The 9,376-nt window shown below is 51.4% G+C and overlaps 1 pseudogene; it reads right to left on the reverse strand.

Moving 5' to 3' along the window:
- Window positions 1–289: 289 nt before the first annotated feature.
- On the reverse strand, window positions 290–2,415 carry LOC132344655 (testis-specific Y-encoded protein 1-like; annotated as a pseudogene).
- Between the last annotated feature and the right edge of the window lie 6,961 nt (window positions 2,416–9,376).

Genomic DNA, 9,376 nt, shown 5'->3' on the forward strand with positions numbered 1-9,376 from the left:
ACCCTGCCTCTAGGACTCTAGAGGAATAGGGTATCACCTAGGTATCACCTAGGACTCTCGCACTGCAACCATAGCTGACTTGAGGGAGACTTACTTCACTCACAGACACACCGAGTCCCCCATGCCTCCAGTCTCAGCAAGTCACCTGCTACATGCATAACCCAAATTCCGGCTCTGCAGCCAGCTTGCATGAGCCTGAGCATCCCATTTGGGAAAGGATAGTGTCCCGGCTACGATAAGGCTGTCCCTCAGGGCCTACCTCCAGACCCCCTCACCACATGTGTTTCTGTCAGTTATCTCTGATGGAAGAACCTTCCTCCCTGAGGTAGTACTTCAGGGGATCGTCCCACACGTCATTGCTGATGAGCTGCTGGCAACACAAGCAAGGTCAACCCAGGGCTGACCAGGCCCTGAACCTTCCCATGAGCAGCCAAGAACTCCAACATCAATCATCAACTTTGTGCAGGCCCAAAGCAACCCCACATCAGCAATCCTGTTCGATTCTGGGCCATTGTGGCCTGAAAGCCAGTTGAGAAAATTAAGGCTCCTGGTGTCTAGACTGTGGCTGGGGGATCCCCATTCAAAGTCCCAGAACCAGTGGACTGGAGTGGAATGACATGCTCTGTACCCTGCGGAAAGAGGGGAGACTGGGGTGGACTCCACAGGTGGAGCATCTACATGCTTGCACACCCACACTCATCACCCTGGGAGCCACGTTTTACCACTGATGTCAAGGTAATACTCCTTAATGATCATGGTGTTCAAGAAGTAGGAGTTGTCCTGAAAGGAAAAGACCAGCTTGCAGGGGGACTGCAGATGGTTCCGCACCTGCACCTGCCAGGATAGGGAGGAGGGAAAAGGTGCAAACTTCTAGGGGCCTCAGCTTGCCTCCCAGGCAGGCATTAACAGCTTCCACGACACCTCTCTAAAGTCTCACAGTGCAGCAACATGGCTATCAGGATCCTCCCACTCCCCGCCAGGTCCCATACCCACCCTTCCTCAGTCTCCCTCACTGACGTTCAAGTCTATCATGTAGCGGAGAAAGTCTTGATCTTGGTTGCTGATCATGACGGAAACTTGAGGGTGGCTAATATTCTGCTTTAGGTCAAGAAGCCATTCAGGGAGCTACATGCCAGGCCAAAAAGAGCCAGGAGCATCAGTCCTAGTCTGGGGTGAAACAAGGATACTGGACAAGGTATCTGCAAGGAGCTGGGTACTGCCTGTTACCTGGCCACCACTGATGTCATCAGGCTTTGCCATACCATCAGACACGCTCATGGCTCTGGGCCCCTTGTGGTGGTGTGCATCTGAGGTGGTCTGCATTCTCCAAGCAGGGGCTATTTCTGACCACTACTGTTCTCCTCCAAACCTGTGTATGCTGGGTAGTGGCATGTCACTGCTTACATGGTCAGATTTGCAGTCCTGTGACAATCCGTGTTTGAAAGCAAAGGGGTTGTTTGTGTGTGTGTGTGTACGTGTGTATGTATGTGTGTGTGTGTATATGAATGACTCACATGTCTCAGCTATATGCCAGGATCACACATTTACAGCAATAACTGTGTGCCGATGCTGCTCTGGTGTACCATCTCTGGTCATTCCTGACTTGGAGGCCTCAGATGCTGCTCCTCCTCAGATGCAGGCCTGAAGGAGACACTCAAAGGTATGGCTGCAACGTGTACATATGTAGCCCTGCCCAAATCCTACTCGGCTGGGCCTTTGGAGCTTGCCAATTGCCCAGGACCACATTTCTTTCAGGGGCCTCCAGTGCCCTTCCTGTGCCCTCGCCCATCCCTCTCCTCCTGCTCCTGCCCCATCTCCTCCTCCTCATGAGCAGCAGACCCAAAGGAGCAGCAGAAAGGATACAGTTTTGGCTCAGAAGCCAGGGATGCCCTGGATGATGGCACTCCTCCAAGCCAAGTGATGCTTCCTCCTCTGATGGTAGGCCCTGTGGTTTTGTTCACACACTCAGAGCTCAGTTCCACCTGCAGGGCGGCCAGTGCCTTCAGGACATCTAGCAGTTGGTGCTCACTTAGGCCTCCCGGCCTGTCCTGGCCTTGCTCCTCCACCGTCTTCTCCTCCAGCTCTTGGGAGGACCACTGTTCCCGCTGCTCATCTGCCACAGCCTCCACCTCTTCCATGATGTCTTCTGCAAGCAGCTGGAACTTCCACCCAATACCTGCCACATCTCCGTCCACCAGGGTCTCGCTGTCTTGCACTGCCTCCACCCTAGAGAGGATGGCTTCTTCACCTGGCGTGACAACTGGTGGTTGCAAGGTTCCAGCTGCACACAGCATCAGGACGGCAGATCCAGGGATGAGGGATGGGGGCTTCTTCCTGAGTACTGGGGCTCACAGCTAAGAAGGTCGGGGGTTCCAGGACGCTCCCGCCTTCCTTTGATTGCCTCTCACGCTCCTCTTGGCCCAAGCTGGGGCAGATGTGAAGGGACACGATATAACAGCACAGACAATGGTGCATAATGGCGGCCCAGGCTGCAGTAAACCTGTGGGACCCACTAGCTCTTTGGGGGTGGGGAGTGAGGGGGATCGTCGGGAGGCGGGGATTGGTGTGTTGGGGATGGCGTGAGGCCAAGGAAAGGGGTGCCGCACAGCCCAGGCCAGGGTGAACAGGCCCTGGGACATCAGCGGAAAACAGGCAGGAGCCTAGGCTGTGAGCCACGCACAGGCTTCTTGCCCAAATCTAGACCAAAGGCGGAGAGGGTAGTGGGCGGCACCCTTATGGACATGCCCCTAGACCGGAGGGCATCTTCCGCGGTTCCTGTGCTCCGGTGCCCCGACGTGGCCAGATTCTGCCCCAGGAATGTAGAGGGTTTTGCGTGTGGCTGGGGTAGCCCCAGGCGCTGTCATTGACCTGGCTCTGGAAATTCCAACCACGGGTTCCTGCTCCGCAATCCAAACAATACACTCCTGTGTCCCCCAGAACCGGCAATAACTGGGAGCTCTCCCTGACTATCCAAAGGATATGCAGGGGTGCCAAGTGGCTGGATAATTTTCTTCATGGGACAGGGAGCCTGTTGCTGTCCTGATGCTAGGGGAGTAGGGAAAAACCCCCAAATTTGCTACAGTTGATCTTCACTGTTCAGGGAGACCAGAGCCTTAGGGTGCAGAGCTCGCTCTTTGTCTCTCTATCTTTGCTTCCGGCATAGCACTGTTTTGGGCAATCCTTCTGTATGTGTACCAGGGGCTGATGTCTGTGTGTCTCTGTCTCTCTAAGTAGTGTGGTTGCCGTCTGCCACTCTCTGGACAGCAGCTCTCAGAAAAGACGCTTATCCTTTGCAAGCCCTTCGCGTCCTGAGTGAGTTGCAGCAATGGGAGATTAGACGGTTTTAGTCCACACGTTCGGAGAGTGCTTTCTCAACCTTGAGAGCCAACAGTGGGCGGTCACTGCTGAACTGCAGAATTGGATGTGCGACCCTCCCTCCCTCGCTGGACAGATGTGAACACTGCACAGGCCTGAGGTGGCTTGGCCACACTTTGCACAGAGGGAGAAATGGGGCCCGCTCTGCTGGCATGAGGGAACTCCCTGAACCTTGTTCGAACGCCTGCCAGGGAGACTCTAAAGACAGTTCTCCTTAAGTTCCATGACTCACCGGTGTCGGAGACATGCACGTCTGCCATTTACCCTACTGAGGCCCTTTCAAAGTGGTACTGTTCTCCATGTGAGAACACATCCCAGCCTGCCCTATCACACAAACCTGTGGGGCCTGGAGCAGCAAGAGGACCAAGCTAAGCCAGCCATCCTATAGTCCTGATATATGATATATGCATTCTACAAAGAGATTGAACATGGGCAGGACCCACCTGATTCAGTGCAAGGGCTGACATGTGGGCTCAAGAGTGTTTGTTGGGGGCTTGAACAAAGGCAGGACCCAGCCTGGTTCATTGGAGCGACTGAGATGTGGCCTCAGGAGTGTCTGTCTGGATGAACAAGGGGTGGATCCAGCCGCGATCAGTGCAGGGACCGAGATGTGGGCTCAGGAGTGTTTTTTGGGTGCTTGAACAAGGGTAGGACCCGGCCTGGTTCAGAGAAGGGACCCAGATATGGGCTCAGGAGTATTTCCCACGGATTTCAGCAAGTGCTGGACCTAGCCTAGTTCAGTGTAGGGAACGAGATCAGCCTGAGAGTCAAATGCACGCCAAGGAGTGTTTGTCAGGGTCTTGAACATGTTTAGGACCCAGCCTAGTTCAGTTCAGGGGCAAAAAATGGGGTCAGGAGTGTTTGTCTGGGCTTGAATATGGGCAGGACCCAGCCGCTATCAGTGCAGGAACCAAGATGTGGTCTTAGGAGTGTTTATCGTGGTTGATATGGGCAGGAACCAGCCTGGTTTGGTGCAGGAACCGGGATGTTGGCTCAGCAGTATTTGCCATGGCTTGAACTTTGGAGGGACCCACCCTGGTTCAGGGCAGCGAGTGAGATGCAGGCTCAGTAGTGTTTCCTGGGGGATTGAACAAGGGGAGCACACACCTTAATTCAGGGGCAGGGAGCAATTTGTGGGCTCAGGATTGCTTGCTGGGGGCTTAAATAAGACCAGAAACCAGGCTTTGAGTCAGATGCAGGCCCAGAACAGTTGGTCGGGGGCTTGAACATGTGTAGTTTCTGGCCTGGTTCAGTGCAGTTTCTGATGTGTGGGCTCAGGAGTGTTTGTCAGGGGTTTCAACAAGGGCAGGACCCAGCCTGCATCAGTGCAGGGACCAGGATGTGGGTTCAGGAGCATTTGCAGGGGACTTCTGCAAGTCCTGAACCCAGCCTATTTCAGTGCAGGGAACAAGATATTGGCACAGGAGTGTTTGTAAGGGTCTTGAACAAGTGTGTGGATCACAGTAAAGTGTGGAAAATTCTGAAAGAGATGGGAATACCAGACCACCTGATCTGCCTCTTGAGAAATTTGTATGCAGGTCAGAAAGCAAGAGTTAGAACTGGACATGGAACAACAGACTCATTTCAAATAGGAAAAGGAATACCCCAAAGCTGTATATTGTCACACTGTTTATTTAACTTACATGCAGAATACATCATGAGAAACGCTGGACTGGAAGAATCACAAGCTGGAATCAAGATTGCCGGGAGAAATATTAATAACCTCAGATATGCAGATGACACCACACTTATGGCAGAAAGTGAAGAGGAACTGAAAAGCCTCTTGATGAAAGTGAAAGTGGAGAGTGAAAAAATTGGCTTAAAGTTCAACATTCAGAAAATAAAGATCATGGCCTCCAATCCCATCACTTCATGGGAAATAGATGAAGAAACAGTGGAAAAAGAGGCAAACATTATTTTTCTGGGCTCCAAATCACTGCAGATGATGACTGCAGCCATGAAGTTAAAAGATGCTTACTCCTTGGAAGTAAAGTTATGACCAACCTAGATAGCATATTCAAAATCAGACACATTACATTGCCAACAAAAGTTCGTCTAGTCAAGGCTATGGTTTCTCCTGTAGTCATGTATAGTTGTTAGAGTTGGACTGTGAAGAAGCCTGAGCGCCAAAGAATTGATGCTTTTGAACTGTGGTGTTGGAGTAGACTCTTGAGAGTCCCTTGGACTGCAAGGAGATCCAACCAGTCCATTCTGAAGGAAATCAGCCCTGGGATTTCTTTGGAAGAATGATGCTAAAGCTGAAACTCCAGTCCTTTGGCCACCTCATGCGAAGAGTTGACTCATTGGAAAAGACTCTGATGCTTTGAGGGATTGGGGGCAGGAGGAGAAGGGGACCACAGAGGATGAGATGGCTGGATGGCATCATTGACTCGATGGACGTGAGTCTCAGTGAACTCCTGGAGTTGGTGTTCGACAGGGAGGCCTGGCGTGCTGAGATTCATGGGGTCGCAAAGAGCCGGACACGACTGAGCAACTGATCTAATCTTAACAAGTGTAGGACTCAGCCCAGTTCAGTGTAGGGAGCGAGATGTGGGCTCAGAAGTGTTTGTCAGGGCTTCAACAAGGGCAGGACCCACCTGCTTAAGTGCAGGGACCGAAATGTGGTTTCAGGAGCATTTATCAAAGTCTTGAACAAGGGCAGGAACCAGGCGGCTTCAAGGCAGGGAGTGAGATGCGGGTAGAGGAGTGTTTCCAGGGGGATTGAAAAAGGGGAGGACACACCTTAGTTCAGGGGCAGGCAGCGAGTTGTCAGCTCAGGATGGTTTTCTGGTTTTCTAGTTCAGTGCAGGGATGGAGATGTTGGCTCAGGAGTGTTTGTCAGGGATGAGGGCAGGGACCAGCGTACTTCAGTGCAGTGAATGAGATATGGGCTCGTAGTGTTTCCTGGGGTATTGGTCAAGGGGAGGACACACCTTATTTCAGTGGCAGGGAGAGAGTTTTCGGCTCAGGATTGTTTGCCGGGGCTTGAACAATGGCAGGAACCATCCTGGTTCAGTGCAGGAACCAAGATGTTGGCTCAGGAGTGTTTGTCAGGGTCTTGAACAAGTGCAGGACACAGCCTAGTTCAGTGCAGGGATGGTGATGGAGACTCAAGAGTGTTTGTCGGGGGGTTGAACACGGGCTTGACCCAGCCTATTTTAGTGCAGGTACTGAGATGTGGGCTTAGGAATTTTTGTCAGGGATTTCGACAAGGTCTGGACCCAGCCTGGTTCAGTGCAGTTCGTGAGATGAGGGCTTAGTAGTGTTTCTGGGGGTTTGAACAAGGGAAGGACTCACCTTAGTTCAGGGGCAAGGAGCGAGTCGTCGGCTCAGGATTGTTTGTCAGGGCTTGAACAGAGGCAGAAACCATCCTGATTCAGTGCAGGGATGGAGATGTTGGCTCAGGAGTTTTTGTCAGGGAGTTGAACATGGGCAGGACCCAGCCTAGTTCAGTGCATGGACCGAGATGCAGGCTCAGGAGTGTTTGTCGTGGGTTTGAACAAGGGCAGGACCCAGCCTAGTTCAGTGCTGAGACCGAGATGTGGGCTCAGGAGTATGTGTAGGGGGATCGAACAATGGCAGGACCTAGACTCGTTCAGTCGGAGAAGTCAATGGCACCCCACTCCAGTACTCTTTCCTGGAAAATCCCATGGATGGAGAAGCCTGGTGGGCTACAGTCCACAGGGTCACTAAGAGTTGGACACGACTGACCGACTTCACTTTCATTTTTCACTCTCATGCTTTGGAAAAGGAAATGTCAACCCACTCTAGTGTTCTTGTCTTGAGAATCTCAGGGATGGGGGAGCCTGGTGGGCTGCCATATATGGGGTCGCACAGAGTCGGACACAACTGAAGAGACTTAGCAGTGGTAGCAGCAGGCTCGTTCAGTACAGTGACCGAGATGTTGGCTCAGGAGTGTTTGTCAGGGTCTTGAACAAGTGTAGGACCCAGCCCATTCATTGTAGTGAGTGATATGTGGGCTCAGGAGTATTTGTCGTGGCTTGAACATGGGCAAGAACCCATCTGCTTCAGTACAGGGACTGACATGTGGGTTCCAGAGTATTTGTCAGGGTCTTGAACAAGGGTAGGACCCAGGTGGCTTCAGTGCAGGGAGTGAGATGTGGGGTCAGGGGTGTTTCCTGGGGGGCAGGGAGTTGAACAAGGGGAGGACACACCTTAGTTCAGGGGCAGGGAGCTAGGTGTCGGCTCAGGATTGTTTGCCAGGGGGCTTGAACATGGACAGTGCATGGACAGAGATGTTGGCTCTGGAATGTTTGTCGGGAGTTTGAACAGGGGCAGGACCCAGCCTAGTTCAGTGCAGGGACTGAGATGCAGGCTCAGGAGTGTTTGTCAGGGTCTTCAACAAGGGCAGGACCCAGACTGCTTTTGTGCAGGGACCGAGATGTGGGTTGAGGAGTATGTGTTGGGGGATCTAACAAGGGCATGATCTAGACTGGTTCAGTGCCGGGGATGTGATATGGACACAGGAGTGTTTGTTGGGGTCTTAAACAAGGGCAGGACCCAGGCTAGTTTAGTGCAGGGACTGAGATGTGCGCTCAGCAGTATGTGTTGGTGGATCTAACAAGGGCATGACCTAGACTGGTTCAGTGCACGAACTAAGACGTAGGTTCAGGAGTATTTATCGGGGTCTCAGAGCAGGGAGTGAGATGAGGGATCAGGAGTGTTTTCTGGGGGATTGAACAAGGGCAGGACAGACCTAATTTCAGGGGCAGGGAGCGAGTTGTGGGCTCACGGTTGTTTGCCGGAGGCTTGAACAAAAGGCAGGACTCAGCCTGCTTCAGTGCGGGGACTGAGATGTGGGCTCAGGTGTATGTGTTGGGGGATCTAACAAGGGCAAGACATAGACTGGATCTTGTGCAGGGCATGAGATTCAAGTGTAGGACCGAGCCTAGTTCAGTGCAGTGACCGAGAGGTTGGCTCAGGAGCATTTGTCGGGGCTTGAACATGGGAAGGACCAACCTGCTTCAAGGCAGGGCCCGAGATGTTGGTTCAGAGGTATGTGTCGGGGGACTAACTAAGGAAGAACCTAGACTGGTTCAGTGCAGTGACCGAGATGTGGACTCATGAGTATTTTCCAGGGGTTTGAGCAACTGCTGGACCCAGCCTAGTTCAGTGCAGTGACCGAGATGTGGGCTCAGGAGTGTTTCTCAGGGTTTAAACATGGGAAGGATACAGCCTGCTTTTGTGCAGGAACCAAGACTTGGGCTCAGGACTGCACTGGAAAAAGGTGATTCCATTACTAATGAGTGTAATGCCTATATATAACAATTAGGTGTAACTAGTCCATTGTGCCATTTAGGAGCACCTCAAGATGCAAGGCAAATGCAGGGAAGTAGGAAAGGGGGAATTAACAGTACCACAATTATAATGGGGGACTTTAATACCCCACTCACACCTATGGATACATCAACTGAAAAGAAAATTAGCAAAGAATCATGAGCTGTAAATGTACTTTTGTGTGTTATCTGCCTTTACACTTACTGTAGTGCCTCTAGTATGGCAGGGGGAGATACTATATAGTTGGCCATATTTAGTAGTGTCAGGAAGTTACCTAGAACAATTGGTAGAGTTGGGAAATTGATAGAAAAGTCCTAATACAAAGATGTACCTTCTAACTAGGGCTATCTTCCTTTTTCATAAGTGGAGAAGTACTCACCAAGAAAGTGAAATCCCAGATATCAGGTTATATGATCTCATAATTGGAATTTTCCTAAGATAGCAGTCTACATGCATATAAGTGAGTCCTGGCTCGAGCCCCGTTAATTATGCTAAATGTTAGAACATGTCTGATAGAACACATCTCCGACAAGTCTCACACACCCTCCCTAAATTAATACCTCTTGAATTTCTAAGCTATGACTCTCTACTTGGTATAGTATCATAGGCTGAGGCTTTAAGGTTGTAAAAGCTCATAAAGGACAGAGACCACATTAATTTATTACATTTGGAAATATCTCCTCAAGGCCTGCAGCCAGGTCTG

This window comes from Bos taurus, chromosome Y (assembly GCF_002263795.3).
Source record: "Bos taurus isolate L1 Dominette 01449 registration number 42190680 breed Hereford chromosome Y, ARS-UCD2.0, whole genome shotgun sequence".
Taxonomy (NCBI): Eukaryota; Metazoa; Chordata; class Mammalia; order Artiodactyla; family Bovidae; genus Bos; species Bos taurus.